Raw genomic sequence first — 22102 nt, 5'->3', positions numbered from 1 at the left:
TGGTCATTGGGTACAGAAGCTGATTTAAAGGATAGGTTACAGAGCACTGTTAACAGTTCTGCAATTTCACATCTGAGTTCTTTCAAAACTCTTGGGTGAATGCAATCTGGTCCCAGTGGCTTGTTAGTGTTAAGTTTGTCAATTAGTTCCGAAACCTCCTCTAATGACACTGCAATCTTGGACAGTTCCTCAGATTTGTTACCTAGAAAGGATGGCTCAGGTTTGGGAATCTCTCTAACATCCTCAGCTATGAAGACTGAAGCAAAGAATTCATTTATAATCCATCTTCATGTCTTGACTTGTTTCAGTTGTCCTGCATCCTTTCATATGAAACAGATAGGATATAAAGGCTCTCTACACTAATATTCCACATGAAGATGGACTACAAGTGATTAGGAATACCATTCTTGACGTTACCACAGCTAATCTGGTGTCTGACCTACACGACTTTGTTCTCACCCACAGTTATTTCCAATTTGTGGTCAATTTATACCTCCAGATTAGTGGTACTGCTATGGGCACCTGCATGGCCCCAAAATATGCTAATATATTTATGGCTGACTTGGAATGATTCCCCAGCTCTCGTCCTGTTACCCTTCCTTTACTTATGATACATTGATGACATCTTTATCATTGGGACCCATGGTAATGAGACTCTAGAATAATTCCACAGAGACTTTAACAATCTGCACCCCACCATCAGCTTCAGCCGTGGCCACAAGAGATGCATTTCATGGACACTACAGTACAAACCACTGATGGTCTGGACAATACCACTGTCTACCAGAAACCCACTGACGCTGAACTTACCTACATGTTTCTAGCTTCCATTCTGTACACACCACACGATCCATCATTTACAGTCAAGCCCTGAGATACAATGATTGCACTGAAGCCAACTACTGACATCCAGATTATTTTGGCAGGAGGTATAAAATTTCATAACTAGCTTCAGTGACACACTTACTGTCAAACTTTCCAGAAACACTGCAGATAATTTAGAAAAAAGGTGGGGGGGGGAGACTAAATATGTTTAACAGTCTGTAGCTGCGTCTACACGTGCACGCTACTTTGAAGTAGCGGCACCAACTTCGAAATAGCGCCCGTCGCGTCTACACGCGTCGGGCGCTATTTCGAAGTTAACTTCGACGTTAGGCGGCGAGACGTCGAAGTCGCTAACCTCATGAGGAGATAGGAATAGCGCCCTACTTCGACGTTCAACGTCGAAGTAGGGACCGTGTAGACGATCTGCGTCCCGCAACGTCGAAATTGCGGGGTCCTCCATGGCGGCCATCAGCTGGGGGGTTGAGAGATGCTCCCTCTCCAGCCCCTGCGGGGCTCTATGGTCACCGTGGGCAGCAGCCCTTAGCCCAGGGCTTCTGGCTGCTTCTGCGGCAGCTGGGGATCTATGCTGCAGGCACAGGGTCTGCAACCAGTTGTCAGCTCTGTGTATCTTGTGTTGTTTAGTGCAACTGTGTCTGGGAGGGGCCCTTTAAGGGAGTGGCTTGCTGTTGAGTCCGCCCTTTGACCCTGTCTGCAGCTGTGCCTGGCATCCCTATTTCGATGTGTGCTACTTTGACGTGTAGACGTTCCCTCACTGCGCCTATTTCGATGTTGGGCTGAGCAACATCGAAGTTGAACATCGACGTTGCTGGCCCTGGAGGACGTGTAGACGTTATTCATCGAAATAGACTATTTCGATGTCGGCTGCACGTGTAGACGTAGCCTGTGTGTTGCATAGCATTACTAGTGAGAACCTACCTGATTTTCATTATATCTGTCTCTGGACTACAGGATTGCAACAATTGTTTGTCCATTTTATTAGGAAGGATTATTTCATGATAGGGGTATCCACACAATACTTTTCAAAGGAAATATCTACTATTCTTGATTTCAGAGGACTTTGAGAAGAATTCCTATGCATTTGAAAGCATGCTGATTGGGGACAAGCTCCATTCAAATGTATGGTCATTGCTTTTGGATGTGCCATATTCTTTATTTCATGGTTCTCACACCAGTATCGTAGAAGCCACTTTCTGACGTTAGCAAGCATGCCTTCATTGCATTTAGCTTCTTCTTATGGCACCACAAAATGTGATCGTGTATGATTTGAGAATTACAAGTAAATTAGTTCCCGCAGCCATGTGCTGTTTCACAGACTTGTTGGGGTCACCCCAGGAGTGCATCTCTTTGTTTCATTTATCATACTATTTAAGTAAAAATAATTTCCATGTATATAATGCGTGCCTACCAAACTGTTTCACATTTTTGCAAGTTTTAACTAGCTATCTGAGAAACCACAAATAATACCCTGCAAAAACCAAGAATCATGCAGACTTTTCAGGCACAAGACTATTATGACAGGGACTATTATCTGTCCAGAAATAATATTTTCCATTGCTGGGAATTATTGATAAAATAGAATTATGTGGAACAGATGCTCACAATAGCTCTAATGCTATGACTGGAAGTGGCATGCTTCGTTTGCATGCTCAGAGGGAAAATGCAGCTGTTGACTCTAAAAGGTGAGCACTATAACTGTGCAAAGGGCATTGTTCTGAACAGTGTGTCAAGCAATGGCAAACTGTATGTTTTGACACTTAGGATGGGTCTACACGTGCCCCTTCCTTTCGAAAGAGCGTGTTAATGAGCAGGTTGGAAAGATTCTAATGAGGCGCTGCAATGAATATGTAGCACCTCATTAGCATAATGGTGGCCGAGGAGATTCAAAAATGTGGCTTTTTGAATCGTGTGCTGCCCGTGGAGATGGGACCTTGTGAAAGGACCCCCCCCATTTTTCGAAAGTCCTTCTTCCAATCACTAGTTATCTGAGCAGGATGAAAGCTAGAAGGGTGTAGGTAAGTATAGCAATCAGTGGGTTTTCAGTACAGTGTGGTATTGATCAGGCCATCCTTGATTAGTACTGTAGTGTCTAGGAAATGTATCTCTTGTGTGGAGTAATCGAGGCATAAGTTGATGGTGGGGTGTAGATTGTTAAAGTCTCTGTGGAATTCTTCTAGAGTCTCTATACCATGGGTCCAAATCATAAAGATGTCATCAATGCATCTTATGTAGAGGAGGGGTTGATATTTTGTTTGCATTTCCTGCATCTACTGGTTTTCTCTGCAAATCTGGACAGTGAATCTGGAAAATGAAGGTCAAAATTAAGATACAATTGACATAATGTGCTTTGAACTGCAACGAATGGGTCTGTGTACTATCACTGAAAGTATACTTTTGAAGGGCATATGGGTTATTAAGGATGAGACAGTAAGTGCATTTCACAATACCTCATTTGCTATCATTTCTCCAACACATTGCTTTGTGGACATGGTAAGTTATAAGCAATTGTCCTCTTTTGTGGCCAGGTGTCCTGTGGCAGTGACAAATGGATGGCTGCATGTGGGGCTTCGATGCACAATAAAAATAAAGTAAAGAAAAAAATATCCAAAGAAAGGCTGGATGTAAAGGGACATGGGAGAGGAAAAGCACAGCTGGGGAATCCCCTGCATGGTGCAGAGGGATTCCTGAGAACTGATAACTGAGAGCTTGGTAAGCGACATGGAGGGGAAATGCACAGCAGAGCCTGGCAGCCACGTGGCACCTGGGAGTCCTGCAAAATCAAAAGAAATGCTGGGGGAATGGGGATTGGAAGGGGAAATGCCCAGCAGAGTCCACCAGTAGCGTGGCATGGAGCGGGTCATGAAAAATGAAAAGAAATGCTGGTTGGAAAGGGGTATGCGGGGAGAACCCCCACAGAGCCTGCAAACCACATTGTGGGGTGGGGAATGCAGTGCCCACCAGCTCCTGCAGGTCCTCTTCCTCCAGGCCATGCTGCTCCTCTGTGCTCACTGGGGAATCCATACCACGGCCTCCATAAGTATCGTAATTCAGTCCGGGCTCCATGGTGGGATCGCTTCCCATAAGCATGTGGAGTTGTTGATAATATCGGTAAGTCTGTGGAGCCTCCCGGACTGCTGGTTGGCTTCCTGGACTTTTTGATAGACCTGACAGAGTTCTTTAACCTTTAGCCAGCACTGCATAGAGTCCTGGGAGTAACCTTGGGCTGCCATCTCACACTCCATCTGATTGTAGATGGCCACATTTGTCTTGGGCACCCAAAGTCTCTTTGCCACCGATTGGTCTCTCCAAAAGTCAGTGAGATCCCAGATCTCCTGGTGGGTCCAAGCTGGGGCTCTCTTGTGAGCCTGAGAAGTACTAGTCAGATCACTACCCTGAGTGCTCATTATTGCAGTACAGGCCTATCGGTAATTGCCACCGATGTGGTGCGATGGCAACTGATGTGGTGCGACGTGATGGGCAAAGGGATTTTTTTATAATGGATGCCTGTGATATTTGCAGGGCTGGACCACTAAACTCCAATTCAAATTTTAATTCAAATTCAATCCAAACTTTGCAGGCTTACTTTGGCCTTCTTCCTGCACACATGACAGTAGTGCACAACGAAGTGGACATACTTGGAAGGCCACCATGTAGCTTTGTGGGATACATAAAGGGCACTTCTGGAGGCTAACAAATTCAAATTAAGGACATGATGCTTCCACACTAGTCTTGATTTGAGATTTTAAATTCAAGATACATGCCATATCCGTCCCATAATATTGATATTCTGTAATCGGCATTATGGCTCAATAAATCAAGTTAACAGTATGTGTGAAGACAGTCATGTTTTAATATCGAGCTAACACCTTGAAATTCAAATTTATGTCATAGTTTAGACACAGCCGAAGAGTTGTTAGAAATCTGGTTGTAGCCATGCTGTAAGGAACTGTCCTGTATGTGGGTAAGAACTCCTTTCTAGAGGTGTATATTTAGGCAGTGTCAGTGTAAACGGATGTTTACTTTCAAAGTAACAGATGAGTAATCAGATCTCTTCTTTTGTATCCTGAGAACTGAGCCTCACAAGGAGGTGCAGAAAATGGATTTGCTCATGAGCAATCATAAAACTGATATTATGGCACAGTCCAATATGTTTATCTCTTAGACTTTTTTATAGTGTTTCTGTTAATTTGCAGATGGGTTAACCAATTGAACTTAAAGAAATTGCAGCTCAATTATATGGCTCCTGACCTATTTAGGAAACAAACTTCCTGAATATGCGGAATGTAACTTGGACTATATCAGGATAAGAAAGCATGGCTGCAATTTCAGATAGTAGAATTTGACTCACAAGCCATATGGAGTTTACAGGTTTACAGGCTGTGAAATTTTAAATTTAGTTCAAAGAGTCAGGGTGGTTTTGTTTTTTAAAAAAAGAAGCAGGATGTGACTGGTACATATTTAAAGAATACAAGGAAACATTTTATAGGTTTATGGTGCTTGCCAGGTACACATACCATAAAGATGAATTCGCAGGTACCACCTGCAATTCTTGCACCTAGTAAAGTTCAAGGGGTACTAAAGGACAAACTATAAAAATAATTGCAGCATACAGAACAATGTGAGTAATAACAAAAGTGCAATAATTTGTAAAGTGGGGCAAATCTACAGTACTTGTAGACAAGTTGAAAATGTATTTGGATATGAGATGCATATGAATAAAGCAATATAAAAGGAAGACTTTCAGTTGCCTACAGTAGAAGAAATAACTGCCAAGTTAGCAAAAGCTAGTTTTTACTGTCTTAAATGGCAGTAGCAGAGTTTGGCAGTACAACCCAATCACAAAAATACTACACTCCATTCATTCAACACTCTCTCCTTCTTTTTGGCATTTGTTCATATCCAAAAATTATGTTAAAGAGTAATCCAACAGATTTGAATCTTATATAGATGACATACTGTGTTGGGGAAATACTGGACAAGAACATGATCAAAGTCTTGAGAGTTCTACCCAGGTGTTGTGAAAGGAAATGGTGAGTGAAGAAAAGCAATTACAAAGTGTCTCTGACAGATAAAACATTTGGGGCATCACTTGAGAAGGTCTAAAACCAGCCAACTTAAAAATAACTGTAATAAAGGGAATTGCCAGACATCTCCACGTATGAATGGCAAAGTTTTCTTGAAATGGGTTTTTAACTTGGGAAAATTGCAACTGCCATATAACAGCTTTTGGAAAAAGATGTTGATTTCCCCTTCGTGCCATGGCATGAGGTGTCATATGAGCACTTGAAAGAATTGCTTTCAAGAGAACCCATGCTGAACTACTTAACTTTAAAAACAAAGAAGCAGTCAAGTAGCACTTTAAAGACTAGCAAAATAATTTATTAGGTGAGCTTTCATGGGACAGACCCACTTCTTCAGACCATAGCCAGACCAGAACAGATTCAATATTTAAGGCACAGAGAACAAGAAATAATAATCAAGGTTGACAAATCAGAAAAAAATGATCAAGGTGAGCAAATCAGAGAGTAGAGGCGTAAAAGGGGGCGGGGGGGAGGTCAAGAATTAGATTAAGCTAAGTATGCAAACGAGCCCCTATAGTGACTCAGAAAGTTCCCGTCCCGGTTTAAACCACGTGTTAATGTGCCAAATTTAAATATAAAAGAGAAGCTCGGCTGTCTCCCTTTGAATAGTGGTGCGAAAATTTTTCTTCAGTAACACGCAAACTCTTAGGTCATTAACAGAATGGCTCACTCCGTTAAAATGTTGACTAAGCGGTTTGTGGATCTGGAGTGTTTTTATGTCTCTTTTGTGCCCATTAACCCTTTGTCTATTTTTTTGTTATGAAGTCACAAAAGAAAGGAATATAGAAGGTTGTCATACGTCATACTCCTGACAGTATTTCATATCACAAAGATTACTTCCTTTTGTGGTATTCAAAATGGTTTGCATGTCAGAAATTTTATATTTCTAACCACGCAAACCTCTAGAGATTTTCTGACACTAAAAAAAATAAAGTAGAAACTTAAACAGTGGTTGTACTGTTTGAAAATGTTAAAATGCTCCGCTTCTCTTTAGAGCAACCCTGCTGTAATACCTCAGTCAGTTTGAGCCTCTCATGCTCATAGGATAAGGTCATAGCTGAGTCCTGTTGGGATGAAGAAGTGGATTGGAGAAAAGAGCCATAATTCTTTTTTTCCCACCCCATAAGAGCCAATCAAAATTGCAGAAGAGACCTAAGTAGTCAAACAAGTGGCTACACAATAAGTGTGTGTTGACTCAGTTGAACCATCAGTTTTTCCATATGTGCCTGGTTAATATATAATGCTTACAAATCTGTATGAGAATGAATTTTGGTCTCCATCATGTCTTGACTGACTTTCTGCTAATGGCAAAAACTGGAAAACTTGAGCACCTATGAAGTGCTTGAATAATTAGGCAATGAAAATGTTCTAGTCTCCCATGCACAAATTATTCCTCGCTTTCATATCATAAGGGATTTTGCTCTTGTTGGAAAGAAAATGGAAAATGTCCTCTTCTTTGTCATTTGTGAAAAAAAGAGTAATGTTTGTGTATGTGAATGTGTTGAAATGTTACCTTAAGGCACAACCAAACTAATATTATGCTTTTGTTCTTTCATCTGCGTTTGTAAAAGCACACACACAAACAAACAAACAAAAACAAAACAAAAAATTGAAAAGGCAGTACACTTTCTTTCTCCCCCTATCTCTGTCTTATGCCTCACTGCTAGTTGAGAGCATTTGTTCAAAACATTTTGATCCTTAAACTATGTCAGTACATTGGTGGAGACTGGATGTAGGTACATTGTGGATGGATTTAGAGACTGTAGCCACGTCTACATGTGCACGCTACTTCGAAATAGCGCCCGCCACGTCTACACCTAAGGAGTAAGGTTAAGGAGCTGCGGCAGGGTTACGCCCGAGCCCGGGATGCAGCCAGCCGATCTAGGGCCGCCCCCGCCACTTGCCCTTTTTACAGGGAGCCCAGGTCCATCCTGGGCCCCCGGTACATCTCCTCCCCACCGGCCACTCTTGACACCTCGGCTGACGAGCCCCAGCAGGCCCCGGAGACGGAATCCGTCCTGGAGGCAAGCCCTGCGCCCCAGGTGCCCCCCAGGAGCCCACCCCTGGGATGCTGGAGGAGGAGGAGGGGGAATCCTCCTCCAGTGATGGGGGGCTCCACATCGCCCTGCTGTCCCGGACCTCCAGCAGGGCGTCCGCCCAGAGGGTGTCCCCCGACCGTGGGAGTGGACTGTCAGGTATGTACCCCCCCGGTGCACACCCCTGGGGTTAAGGGGCGGGGACAAGAGACATGACCAGGGCCCTCCACATGCTCAGATGACCATGGCTCCAAGGACAGCAGTGGCATGTCCCTCAGAAGAGTGCACCACCTCCTACCCCCCAGCAGGACAGTGCCATGCCCCCTCCCTGGTGATGGGGGGGACACCCATCAGCAGCAGCAGCATCTCCCAGGGACACGGATGGGGAACCAGCATCAGAGGGGTTGGGGGAAAAGGGCCACGGGTCGGGGCCCACACTAATGGCTGTCTCAACTCTTCTTCCCCCCCGTGTTCCGCAGCTGCACCATCGGAGGGCCTGGAGAGCGCCGGCGAGGTCTCAGTGGTCCCGGAGAGCCTACTGGGGCCATCCCAGCAGGCCAGACCCTCGGCAGAGCACCAACGAGCCCCAGGAAGAGGCCGCCAGAGGAGGAGCCACCAGAGGACAGCGACAGACCCCCAGCTGCTCGCAACCCTCCGGCATCAGCTGGAGGTGTCGGCGTGGCGCTTGCGGGTGGAGGAGCGGTGGCTGGAGCTCCAGGAGCGTGCGCTGGCCTGGTGCCAGGAGGCATGGGGGGCCTTCATGCGCATGTTCGAGCGCATAGTGGAATACCTGGCCCCCCATGCCGCGCCGCACGCTGCTCTGCCTGCCGCTTTGCCCGCCGCTCCACCCGCTGTCCCACTGCCGTGTGCCACCCTGGGGCCTTCCGCCGAGGGGGACCTGGGGCCTGCAGACTCCCGCCGGCTGTACCTGCCGGTTCGCCCGGCCCCCACCCAGCCTCGGCCAGGGCTCAGGCCGAGGCGAGGGTCGCGCCCTCCAACCCCGGGCGCCGGACTGTAGAGGAGTGCAGGGCCGAGGACGCGCCCCCCGCCCTTTGTACATATCCCCCATTATATTTGTATATAGTTCGTGTTAGACCCCTGTTCTTTTATGGTACCTGCCCCCCCATGTAAATAGTTCCCCCCTTTTGTTCTACTATATATATATATATATATATATATATATAGTATTAATAAGAGAATTGACTGTTTTTTTGGTTTCAAAAACAACAGGTCCATTTTCATTTGCAAGAAAAGTGGGGGGATGTGTGTTCTTGGGTGCTCTGTGGTGTGGGCGTGGGGGCAGGGAGTGTTGTGGAGGATGGGGGGGTTCAGTGGGGGGCCTGCCAGCGTTCACCCTGAGGCGTGGTCGAAATGGGCCCGCAGGGCCTCCTGGACCCAGATCCCCTTGGGGTCCACCTGGCGACTGGGGGCAGTGGGTGGCTGCACGTCAGGCCTGCCAGCCTCCACAGCCCAGCCGTGGAAGAATGCCTCCCCCTTGCTCTCGACCAGGTTGTGGAGTGCGCTGCACACGCCCACAACCTGGGGGATGTTGGTGGGGCCGGCATCCAATCGGGTGAGAAGACACCTCCAGTGCCCTTTGAGGCAGCCAAAAGTGCGCTCAACCACCTGGCACGCATGGTTCAAGCGCGTGTTGAAGTGCTCCTGACTGGCTGAGAGATGGCCCATGTGAGGGTGCATGAGCCAGGGCCAGAGGGCGTATGCCGCGTCTGCGACGATGCAGAGGGGCATGGTGGTGTCCCCCACAGGGATCTCCCGCTGGGGGATGTAGGTCCCCGCCTCCAGCCGGCAGCACAGGCCCGAATTCCTGAACACTCGGGCGTCGTGGGTGCTTCCAGGCCACCCAACATAAATGTCCAGGAAGCGGCCTGAGCTGTCCACCAAGGCCTGGAGGACCACCGAATGGTAGTTCTTCGTGTTCAGGAAGTGTCCTCCGCTGTGCTCCGGAGCACGGATGGTGATATGGGTCCCATCCAGAGCCCCAAAGCAATTTGGGAAGCCCAGGCTGGCAAACCCCGCGATGGCAGCATCCGGCTCCCCAAGCCGCATGAGCCTGTGGAGGAGCAGGGCGTTGATTGCATGGACGACCTGCAGGGGAAGGACATGAGAGAGTACCAGTGAGGGGTGTGCATGGTGTGTCTGGCTCTCCACCCTAGGGCTCCCTCCCCCAGGCCTCCCTCCCCCAGGGCTGCCCTCCACCCCAGGGCTCCCCCCCAGACACACCCCCCCGGAGGGCACGCCGCATGGCGGTGTCCTGGTGCCTCAGTGCGGGGGTGAGCCACTGGCAGAGCTCCAGGAATGTCTGCCGGCTCATGCGAAAGTTCTGGAGCCAGCGCTCGTTGTCCCACTCATGGAGCACCAGCCACTCCCACCAGTCTGTGCTCATGGGGTAGCTCCACAGCCGGCGGTGTGTGCGACGGGGGGGGGGTCGAAGGGCAGCAAGGTCTGGGGCTGCTTCCTCCTCCCCTGGGGGCAGCTCCTCTTCTGCAAATAGAAGGTGGTCAGCTACCTCCTGCATAGCATTGAGCAGGGCAAGCACTGCTCCTGCAGGGGAGGGTGGGTGGACCTCTGGCTGCTGCTGGGGGTCCATACTGCCTCAACGGGGTGTGCGTGCTTGTGGCTCTGCAGACTGCGTGCTGTGCAGGCTGAGTGTGTCTGGGAGGGGTCCTTTAAGGGAGCAGCTAGCTGTTGCCCCGGAAGTGCTAGTCCGCCCTGTGACCCTGTCTGCAGCTGTTCCTGGCACCCTTATTTAGATGTGGGCTGCTTTGTCATGTAGACTCTCCCCTGCAGCACCTTCTTCGAAGTAGTGCTGCCCAACATCGACATTGAACGTCGACGGCACCAGCCCTGGAGTGCGTGTAAACGCTATTCATTGAAATGGCTTGTTTCGATGTCACTACATCGAAATAAGCTGCTTCGATGTAGCATACACGTGTAGACGTAGCTTGTGAGACTGCTGAATTTCAATGTGCTCCAATGTTAAGTACCCAGTAATGCATAGAGGTGGTAAGCTGCAGTTGCTGATCTGACTAGCTAAAGACTTTGCATGCTCTGGTTCTTTTGCTGCTGTTTTTCCTGCCTTCACTATGACTTGCTTGCTGGTCTCTGCTAGCTGGTATATCTTGGGACAGTGACTCTCATTTCTCCATTACGATTGGCCTCCAGGTGTGACTGGTGATAAACCAGGAGTTGCATGTATCCCCTTTTCATGAATACTCTTTCTCTGTGTGTGTGTGTGTGTGTGTGTGTATTTTTTGCTGTACTTTTTGCTGTAGAGTTAAGCCAGCGGGGGTTGTAAAACATATTAAGCAAGAAAGGTGTTTTCCTGTGGTCCATGGCTAATTGCTCTTTTTTTTTCACTCTTTTTTTTGTTTGGTGAGTAGAGAGTCACTGTTTCTCATATTTTCTGATGCCTGCCTCCAGACTGGCTTGCCAACTTAAACAAGCTTTCACTTTGGTTTCCAGAGTCTGTGGTTCAATAGGAAAGCGTTCAATGTCTCTGTTGCAAGCATTCTGAAACCTAAATTTTGAGCATATTCTGTCTTTGACTCACTCTCTTTTTTATCTCACCATATGAGGTGATTTTAGTAAGTCTTGCATCTTGTGTTCTATGTACATGAATTAACCAGTAGAGATAGTTGTGCTTGATAATAGCTGTTAGGTTGGCGATTTGTGCCCCCATTCGCACTTTGTGATTGGTAAATTTATCTTTCCAGGTGTTATCTGGAATGGATCTCAGGCATCATAGATGGAAGCTATTGAGTCTGTTTTCTTGCCAGCTATGTGAAGCCCATGTCTCACTACCATAAAGGAGGATGCTGACTATGCAGGCTTTGTGAATCAAGGTCTTAGTTTCCCATTGTAAGCATCTTGTTCCTCCAGTCTCATTTTGTGATGCAACCAAAGTTGGTGGCTGCCTTGCCAAAACATATGGCCAACTCTTCATCCAGTGACTATTTTGTTGTTAATAGTAGCTCTTGGCTACGTCTACACGTGAAGCCTACATCGAAATAGCTTATTTCGATATAGCAACATCGAAATAGGCTATTTCGATGAATAACGTCTACACGTCCTCCAGGGCTGGCAACGTCGACGTTCAACTTTGACGTTGCGCAGCACAACATCAAAATAGGTGCTGCGAGGGAACGTCTACACGCCAAAGTAGCACACATCGAAATAGGGATGCCAGGCACAGCTGCAGACAGGGTCACAGGGCGGACTAGCGCTTATGGGGCAACAGCTAGCCGCTCCCTTAAAGGGCCCCTCCCAGACACACTCAGCCTGCACAGTACACGGTCTGAGGAGCCATAGGCACACAGACCCCGGGCGACGCAGGCATGGATCCCCAGCAGCAGCAGCCAGACGTCCACCCAGCCCTCCCGGCAGGAGCAGGGCTTGCCCTGATCCATGCCATGCGGGAGGCAGCTGAGCACCTCCTTGCTACACCAGAGGAGGAGCTGCCCCCAGGGCAGCAGGGCTCAACCCCCAACCCTGCAGCACCCCGCCCCCACCCCCGCCTCACATGCCGGCGGCTGTGGAGCTACCCCACCAGCACCGACTGGTGGGAGCGGCTGGTGCTTGAGGAGTGGGACGACGACCGCTGGCTCAGGAACTTCAGGATGAGCCGGCAGACATTTCTGGAGCTGTGCCAGTGGCTCACCCCCGCACTCAGGCACCAGGACACCACCATGAGGCGTGCCCTCACAGTGGAGAAACGGGTCGGCATTGCTGTCTGGAAGCTGGCCACTCCAGACAGCTACCGATCCGTGGGACAGCAGTTTGGTGTCGCCAAGGCCACCGTCGGGGCTGTCCTCATGGAGGTAAGAGAACCCATGGGGGGAGGGCAGGGCAAGGGAGGGGGGCCCGGGCAGGGCAGGGGAGGGGAGGGGAGGGGAGAGCGGGGGAGGGCAGGGCAGAGGAGGGTAGAGCAGGGGAGGGGAGGGGAGGGCAGGGCAGGACCACGCACACCCTGCTCACCCCTCATTGGTGCTGTCCCATGTGCTTTCCCTGAAGGTTGTGCGTGCCATCAATGCCATGCTCCTGCACAGGCTCATGAGGCTGGGGGACCCAGATGCCACCATCGTGGCCTCTGCCACCCTGGGCTTCCCCAATTGCTTTGGGGCTCTGGATGGGACTCACATCCCCATCCGCGCCCCGCATCACAGTGGAGGACGCTACATGAATCGCAAGGGCTACCATTCTGTGATCCTCCAGGCCTTGGTGGACAGCCGGGGCCGTTTCCAGGACATTTATGTGGGCTGGCCTGGCAGCACCCACGACGCCCGGGTTTTCCGGAACTCGGGCCTGTGCCGCCGGCTGGAGGCGGGGACCTACATCCCTCAGCGGGAGATCCCTCTGGGGGACACCACCATGCCCCTCTGCGTCATCGCAGATGTGGCATACCCCCTCCGGCCCTGGCTCATGCACCCGTACACGGGCCATCTGTCTGCCAGCCAGAAGCGCTTCAACCAGCGCCTGAACCACGCGCGCCAGGTGGTGGAGAGCTCATTTGGCTGCCTGAAAAGACACTGGAGATGTCTCCTCACCTGCCTGGATGCGGGCCCCAACAACATCTCCCTGATTGTGGGTGCCTGCTGCGCCCTGCACAATTTGGTGGAGAGCAAGGGGGAGGCCTTTTTCCAGGGCTGGGCTGTGGAGGCTGGCAGGGCCGACGTGCAGCCACCCGCTGCCCCCAGTCGGCAGGTGGACCCCGAGGGGACCCGGGTCCGGGAGGCCCTGTGGGCCCACTTCGATGATGAGGCTGCGGGGTGAACTCTGCCAGGCCCCCCACTGCCCACCCGTTCCTCCACCACACTCTCTGCCCCAACGCCCACACCATGGAGCACCCAGCCGCACCCCCCTCTCACTTTTCCTGGACAAATGACAGCACGCACTTGTGGCTGAACTTAAACTGCTTTTTCTTTTAGAACTTTTTTTTTTTAACTATAAATAAAACAAGAACAAACTATATACAACGTGTGGAACCAAAGTAATATGTACAAATAAAACAATAGTAATAAAAAAGTTTGTTCACTAACAAAAAGAAAACCAGGGATGATAAAGGGGAGAACTATTTACATGGGGGGACGGGGCAAATGGGGGGCACAAATTAATAAGTCCCAACTATATACAAGGGGGGGGGCCACGTCCCGGGCCCCTCGCCCCTAAAGTCCGGCACTGGGCGTGGGCGGCCGGGAGCTTTGCCGCGGCCGCAGCCCTGTCCGGGGCTGGCTGGGGGCGGGGCAGACCAGAAGATATGCCCGGCGGGTCTCAGCTGGCTCCAGGGGTCCCTCGGCGCTCCGGCCCTCGGTGGTGGGTGGCGGGGCGACGGCGGACGGGACGGCGACATGCGGAGCAGCTGGTGGTGCGGCGGGTGGAGCAGGCAGGGCGGGCGCTGCGGCGGCCGGCGCGGCATGGGGGGCCAGGTAGTCCACCAGGCAGTTGAAAGTCTCCATGTAGGCCCCCCATGCCTCTTGGCGCCAGGCCAGCGCCCGCTCCTGCAGGTGAAGGTGGCATTGCTCCACCCGCAGGTGCTCCTCCGCGACCTCCAGCTGCCGACGGTGGATGGCCAGCAGCTGGCGGTCCGTCGCCGTCAGCTGGTGGTGGCATGGGGTCCGCTGTCTAGCCCGCCGTGGGGCCGGTCGGTCCTCGGCTGAGGGGCTTGCCTGGAGCGATGGCCCCGGAGGGCTCTCCGGGACCACTGATGCCTTGCCGGCGCTCTCTTCCGGTCCTTCCGATGGTGCAGGTGCGGGACACAGGAGAGGAGGGGGGGAAGAAGAATGGAGACAGGCGTTAGTGTGGGCCCCGAGCCGTGGCCTTTGTCCCCCCAGCCCTGTGCTGCAGGTTCCCCATCACCGTCCCCGGGAGATGCTGCTGTGATGGATGGGGTTCAGGGGTCCCCCTGCACTGCACCCCATCCCCTGGTGGGAGCGACTCTCACTTCACTCCGCAGGGTCTGACAGGAGAGGATTCTTAGGCCACAGATGCCCAGTTTCTCCCAGGAGTGACAGCACCAGCTGTCAGAAGAGACATTCCTTCCAACCCGTCCTGGGGAGAAGACCCCAAGGGGTGCCCCTCTGGGATGCAGCTTTCCCCCTCCTCAGGCTGGCTGCCTTCCAGCTCTCCCTTCCCCTAGCCTCTACCTGTGGTCCCCGCCCTCCCCCCCCCGAATTCAAAGCCAGCTCGGCTCCTCCCTCCTCTTTGTTCAGGGCAGAGGTGTCACATGCCAGCTGTAGCCCCACGATCATCCTTTGCCCCTGGGAGCTATTCGTCTCTTGTTGGTCATATCTAGCCTGAGTCTCCCTTTTGCACTCCCCCAACTCCATCACATGCTGCTGCTGCTGCTGTTGCTGCTGCTTCTGCTGCTGCTGCGGGGTGTCCCACCCCCTCCTCCCGGGGGCCCCTCGAGGTTCCGCTCGCCCCTGCCTCGGGGATGGGGCATGGCACTGTCGTGCGGGGTGCAGGGGGGCAGGGGCTGATGCACTGGTGTGAGGGACATGGCCCTGCTGTCCTTGGGGCCATGGCCATGTGAGCATGTGGGGGGCCCTGGACACATATCTATTACCCCCCGCCCCTCAAGCCCAGGGCTGTACACCAGAGGGGGGTACATACCTGTCGGTCCACTCCCACGGTCCGGAGATCTCCAGGGGGCGGAGGCCCGGCTGCTGCTCCGGGATGGCAGGAGGAGGATCTGCAGCCTGTATTCTGTGGAGGAGGACCCCCCCCTCCTCCTCCTCCTCCTGCCGCGATGGCCGGGGGGTGGGCTCCGGGTGGGGGCCCCCGGGGTGCGGGGCTTACCTCCGGGGTGGACTCCGGCTGAAGGGCCTGCTGGGGCTCGTCGGCCGAAGTATCAAGGGTGGCCGGAGGGGAGGAGGTGTGCCGGGGGCCCAGGATGTCCCTGAGCTCCCTGTAAAAGGGGCAAGTGACGGGGGCGGCCCCAGATCGGCCGGCCGCATCCTGGGCCCGGGAGTAACCCTTCCGCAGCTCCTTCACCTTACTCCTGACGTGATCAGGAGTGCAGGCAGGGTGACCCCGGGCAGCCAGGCCGTCGGCCAGCCGAGCGAACGCATCCGCGTTCCGCCTCTTGCTCCCCATTACCTGGAGCACCTCCTCCTTGCTCCAGAGCCCCAGCAGGTCCCGCAGCTCGGCCTCCGTCCAGGAGGGGCCCCGCTGCCGCTTGCCAGCCTGGCTGCCCGCCTGGCTGGGCTGGCTGCCCTGGCTCCCCTTGGGGGGGGGGTCCCCTGGGGGCGCTGAGGGGGCTGCCTGGCGGCCATTGAGGGTCCTGTGGCTGCTGAGGGACGTGCAGGCTGGCCGTGTGTCTGGGCTGCTGCCTGCACGTTCCCTCAGCTTCCTGCACAGGAAGGGAGGGGGAGGGGACCTTTAAGGGGCCGCTCCACGTGGCCACCATTGAGCTGAGGGGCTGCAGAGAGCATCTCTCAACCCCTCAGCTGATGGCCGCCATGGAGGACCCCGCAATTTCGACGTTGCGGGACGCGCAACGACTACACGGTCCCTACTTCGACGTTGAACGTCGAAGTAGGGCGCTATTCCTATCCCCTCATGGGGTTAGCGACTTCGACGTCTCGCCGCCTAACGTCGAAGTTAACTTCGAAATAGCGCCCGACGCATGTAGCCGTGACGGGCGCTATTTCGAAGTTAGTGCTGCTACTTCGAAGTAGCGTGCACGTGTAGACACGGCTCTTATTTAACAAAATGATTCCACAGTTTATCTCTGAGTATAAAAGAAGGCTGAGATTCTGTTCCTTGTCCCATGATTACTGGCTGTTTCACATTAATGATGAGGGAGAAAGTTCCACGTGTGTTTTGGAGGCAGTTTATGCACTCTTGTTGGTGAACTTCACTGAGAACCAAGAGCAGCATTATCAGTGGAAAGGAATTCTTTCTTAGCAGCTTTTCATGCCTTTGCTTTCAATCTAGCAAGGTTGAATAGTGTAAACTACGTCCATGTGCATAGTCTTCCTTATAGTTTTCACTCCTTTATGCTTTGTGCTCATTACCTTTGGGGACAGATGTTAACAGGAGTCAGAAAATATGTTTATAAAATGTGTGGAGGGGAGAATGGGTAAAGGAGTGAGAATTATGACCAGTTATTTGACTTCTTTGCACAAGAACAGTTTCTGAGTATATGCTCTGAAGAAATCAGAGCTGCTATTTGGGATAAATCCCTGAAGTCTGTTCAAGAGGCAAGCAATCTGGTTTATTGCTAGGTATATGAGTGTGGAAGCCCCTCAGTATTATGAGGACATGTCTTAATTCTTATTAGGCCTGACATAGTCATTGCCCCAACTCATTGTTATAATTTGTATCTGTAACATGGGAACAGGTAACACACTGGTCATTAATGTTATTGTCTGATTTAGTATTGGTGTTATTACAAAGTATAGATACATATGGGAAATAGGGTACTTAAATGTGTTTGTCAGATAGTGCCCAAGCACAGTCTGTCCTAGACAAAGAAATGTGTTTTTGCAGGTATGACAGTGTCTCCATTGTAAATTCAGCAGGATGTGGCTTAGGACAATGAAAAACATTTTATGTATAAGGGAAACAAAGCCTCTGGGCAAGCGGGTGATCTCTTAACCATTTTGAGGGGATGAAGATTATGTCTTCAGGAAGTCTTCCTTTCTCTTGAAACAGGGCCAATACATTTAGGAAAACATAAGTGGACAAAAAAAGGCATTTTGCCATCCTTTGTCTGAGTAGACAAACAAATCAAGCACTTTGGGCTCTGTATTGGATCCTGGCTAAGGACTGTCCTGCCAGGCAGAAACTTCAGAAGAGTCACTGTTGAGAAAACTGCATTGAACAAAAGACTATTTACAAAGTGAGATTTTAATTGTGTGAGTCTGTAACTGTTTCTATCCCTATTCCTTTTACTTGGTGTCACTTAAATCTAGGTTCTGGTGTTAATAAACTTGTTTTACTTTTGCAAAACCATCTCACTGCTTTATATTAAAAAGCAAAATCTTCAGCTTAGTCAGCATATTAGTATGTACTCTGTGTCATCTGTAGGCAGCAAACTTACTTTTTTTTGTAAGGGTCTGGTGAGAGACTGGATCCTGTGTGGCATGCAGTTCTGGGGAGACTAAAGGCTAGAATGCTGGTGTCACTCGAAGGAATATCAGACTGGTGGAACCAAGCGTGAGGCCATTGTGTTCTAAGCAGGCTACTGTGGCTGGGTTCTGAGTCAGTGGGGCACAGAAGCCCTCACCATTATGAGGCAGAGGGTTACCAAACCCATTATTGGATTGGGTGAGTCCTTAAAACGTCACAGGAGGAATCCTGGTTTTTAATACTCCCCCAGTTTTCTATCATGTTATTCAACTTGTTAGTCACAGGTTGTTGGAGCTACAAAACAGGTGGGTTAGTATGCACTGCTTACACACATAGTGATGCTACTAAATTGCCACTTTGGATACTTAACAGCCTGCTATTTCGGCATGAGTATGAGTGAAATATAATGCTTCCATTTTGCTCCTAATGCTGATAAACAGGAGTAAAAATATACATGGGATCCTGTTCCCACTGAAGTAAGTGGCCAACTAATTACCTTGAACAAGAACAGGCCCACTTGAAAGCTGCTTTTATATGCTGGAATCTCATTCTGTTAGTGGTGTCGAGTGGCGCTGCAGGCCTGGGGACAAGGTGGGAGGGAGATGGTCATGGAAGGGGCAGGGCCTGGGGCAGTCTGCTCCTCCCCCCTCACAGTCCCTCTGAGCCACCCATAGAGTGGCTCAAGTGCTCCGTGGCATTTCAAAGGGACACGGGGGCGATTTCCCTCTTTCCACCTTTGCTCTCCCACTCCCCACATCTGCAGGCCTGTCTCCTGCTTGTTATCAGAAAGACTGGAACAAAGGGGCCCAACTCATCACTATTAATTATAAATATAGTGAAAACAATGTGCTTACACCAAGGATAAATGTCACAGTATGTAATCTCCATTAACATGGACAAATCTTGGGCACATCTAAATAGACTGGATACGTTGGGTGATTTTTTTATTTCGTTTTGAGTTACAGTCCTGCTTTTATTTAACAGTAAAAAAAGTCAGTATAAAATAGTTCTACAGCACCTTTCATCTGAAGATCTGAGCACATTGCATACTTTATCACACCTTTGAAATATGCTTTGGTTGGTAGAGATTACAGCATTTTTTTCTTTCTCTTTTTTTTTTTTGGAGGGGGGTTGAGTGGCAGGGGGAAAGAAGCTGTTGCAATACCAGTCATCTGACAACTAAGTTACAAAATCACTCCACCAGTTGTCCTCTTTTCATTTGGTTTGGGTAGGTAGCAAGGACTACAAATTTATATCTAGGTGGTATAGCCAGCACATTGTGATAGCCGTGAGCTGGTGATTGTCTTTCAGGCCTCCTAGGAAAGAATGGAGGGGGCACTCAGAGATAATGGGTCCAAAGTTTATACCTGTGACCACAGTCACATACAGGCATTTGCCTCAAATGCCATTTATAGAAGGTTTGTCCACATCTCCCGCAAGATGTCGCTATGCATGTTAATATGCACCATTCTTCCTAATATAAACTGAAATGTGGTGGCTCCTTGGCAAGGTCAAAGATAAGCTGTTTGTCTGGAGTAGTGAACAGGTGCCATGTGAATCTCCATTGAGCTTCTGTGTCAATGTTGGGTTAAAGGTTTTCTTGTGGCTCCATAGAAGGTTGTAGGATACGCTGACTTGGGCTAAGAAAGTGTGATGATAGATGTGTGCACTAGAAGAAATGTCTCCAGCAGGGGTGGGTGGTCATTTTTGCTGCAGGGCCGCTCCACACATTTTGGGAAGTGATCAGTGTCCAGCTCTCGCCACCAGAATGTGGAGACCTCAGGCAGAAGGGGCAGAGCTGGAGGGGATGAAGGGGGTAAGGTGAGGGGGAGAGAGAAAGACACTGACTCTGTGAGTGTGACACAGACTGACACAGTGTGTCCATGTCTACACTTGCCTGCTTCTTCAAGGGGGTGTGGAAATAACACTGACCAGGGAATATCAATGAGGCTTTACCATGCATATGCAATGCCTCATTAGCATAATGGGGGCCACTCAAATTTTGAAGCTGCTAACTTCCAAGTGCTGACAGGCAGTCTAGCCACAGATGCTTTGAAATATGTGCCCAACTTCAAATTTCCCTTACTCTCAAAACAAATTGATATATAGTCTATTTTCTTGCTGATGCTCACATTTGTTACAACCATCATGCCATGAATCTTTCCTGTTATAGACCAGTTTGAACATTACAAAGCCTCATATTTGCCACATGAGTGCCTCAAAGAGACTTGTGGGTGAGGTGTTAGAAGAAAAAGACTATTTTTTGTGAGGGCAAAACTAAACTCCTAATATTTTTATTGATTTTGAATGTATTAGGGCAGACCAGGAGGAAATCAGCACAGCCAAAAAAAAATCCCTACCCCACCCACCAAAATCAAAAAGTGTGCCTAAATTATTACCGGTAGCTCCACTCAAATCCCATACTCTCTCGTCTGCAACATCTGTGGTCCAGCTGGACCTCAGGGATTTCAGGATGAGAGACTACTGAGTTGGGGCTGGTCCATGGCAGTGACCCCAGGAGTGGAGACCCCTTCCCTGTGGCAGCGCAGGGGCTGGAGCCAGAGCCTCCATCTGCTCAGCAGCAGAGTGGCTGGAAGTCACAGCCCTCCCTGCCTTGGGGTGACATGGACCCAGGAGCCAAAGCCCCCTGCTTTGTCCACTGTAGCCACGAAAGAGCCAGAAGCTCTCTGTTTGCCCCACTGGGCCAGCGGACTGAGCTAGAGACCCCTAACTGCCTTGTGGCAGCATGGGGCTGGCTGGAGTCCCCTGGTAGCTCCACAGTAACCAGTGGGCAAGAGCTGTAGCCCCATGGCAGCCCCCAGGAGCCTGAGTTGGGGTCAGAGTCCAAAGGGAGGGAGGCTGGGGCTACAGCAGCCCTGGGAGTGTAGGGCTGTCTGGGGAAGAAGCCCTGGACCTCCTCTGGTCTGGCAAATTATCTTTTTCTGGACCTGTCAGGTTCCAGTCATACCAGAGAGGGAAGGTGCAACCTGTAAATGGAACCAGAACCTCCTCAAAGTTCAAGGGGGCTTGTTTCTGCATTTCTGGATCACATCATCCAACCAAAAATGAAACAAAACAGTCTTTAAAATCTAGTTCACCTTTAATTGACTGCCACAGTAGGCTGGAGGATTTCTGGTTTCTGTGACTCTGAAGTAGAGCCACCTGTGGCTGTCTGCCAAGGTGTTGGTCATTCCTGCTTCAAGATAGCTTCACTAGTATCACCTTTTTTTTTCTGTTTGCTTTCATGAGTTCACTTTTATTTTTTGGAATGATTAGTGAGAAATAATATTGAAAAATATGAGATAAATCTTTCTTGATTATAAAAAGTAGCACCCATCTAAAAGTTCAGGGAGCCAATGCAAAAGGTCTTTTATGTATGTTACCTACAGAAGAGACAGAGCTTTGTCATAAGAACCAATCAATATCAGGTGCTTCCCTAGCCTGAAATAATACATTTGAGAGTTAAAACTTGATACAGCCACTTGAGGTCATCCACTGCTTGCATTCCTGTCTCCAGTGCCTGAATGATGTGGGGAAGGATGGAATGTGAGCTCTGCATAATACAGCATTCTGTTCTAATCTTACTCCTCCGCCAGTCTAGACAGGTGGAAAAGCAGGTGGAAAAAGAGATTAAAAAATAGAAGTGGAGATCTCCACTTATAAATATGGAATGTCTTCACTGCCAATTATTTCCTTTTTCCAGCAGGTAAAAGGTGTTCAGAATACTTGTTTAAAAGTCAGTTTCACAAAACATCATTTTTGATAATGTCCTACTCCCCACCTCACACACTTTGATTCTTTATATTAATACCACATGATATCTGTATCTGGGAACACTGATTGCGTGGTCATTGAAAGATCTGTGAATCTTCAAGTGGTTTACTTAGTATAACTATTCATAGCCTATTTATACTTCAATTTGTCTATGTTTGCTGTACTTGTTAACGTTTATAGGAGTAAAAGGTGAGAAACAACTTATCTGGTCACTACGATATAGCAAATGTCAAGTGTTCCATATGATACATTCAGCAGGAGAAGGGAAAACTTACT

This window comes from Carettochelys insculpta, chromosome 3 (genome assembly GCF_033958435.1).
Source record: "Carettochelys insculpta isolate YL-2023 chromosome 3, ASM3395843v1, whole genome shotgun sequence".
Taxonomy (NCBI): domain Eukaryota; kingdom Metazoa; phylum Chordata; order Testudines; family Carettochelyidae; genus Carettochelys; species Carettochelys insculpta.
Note: the sequence above shows the minus strand (reverse complement) of the source record.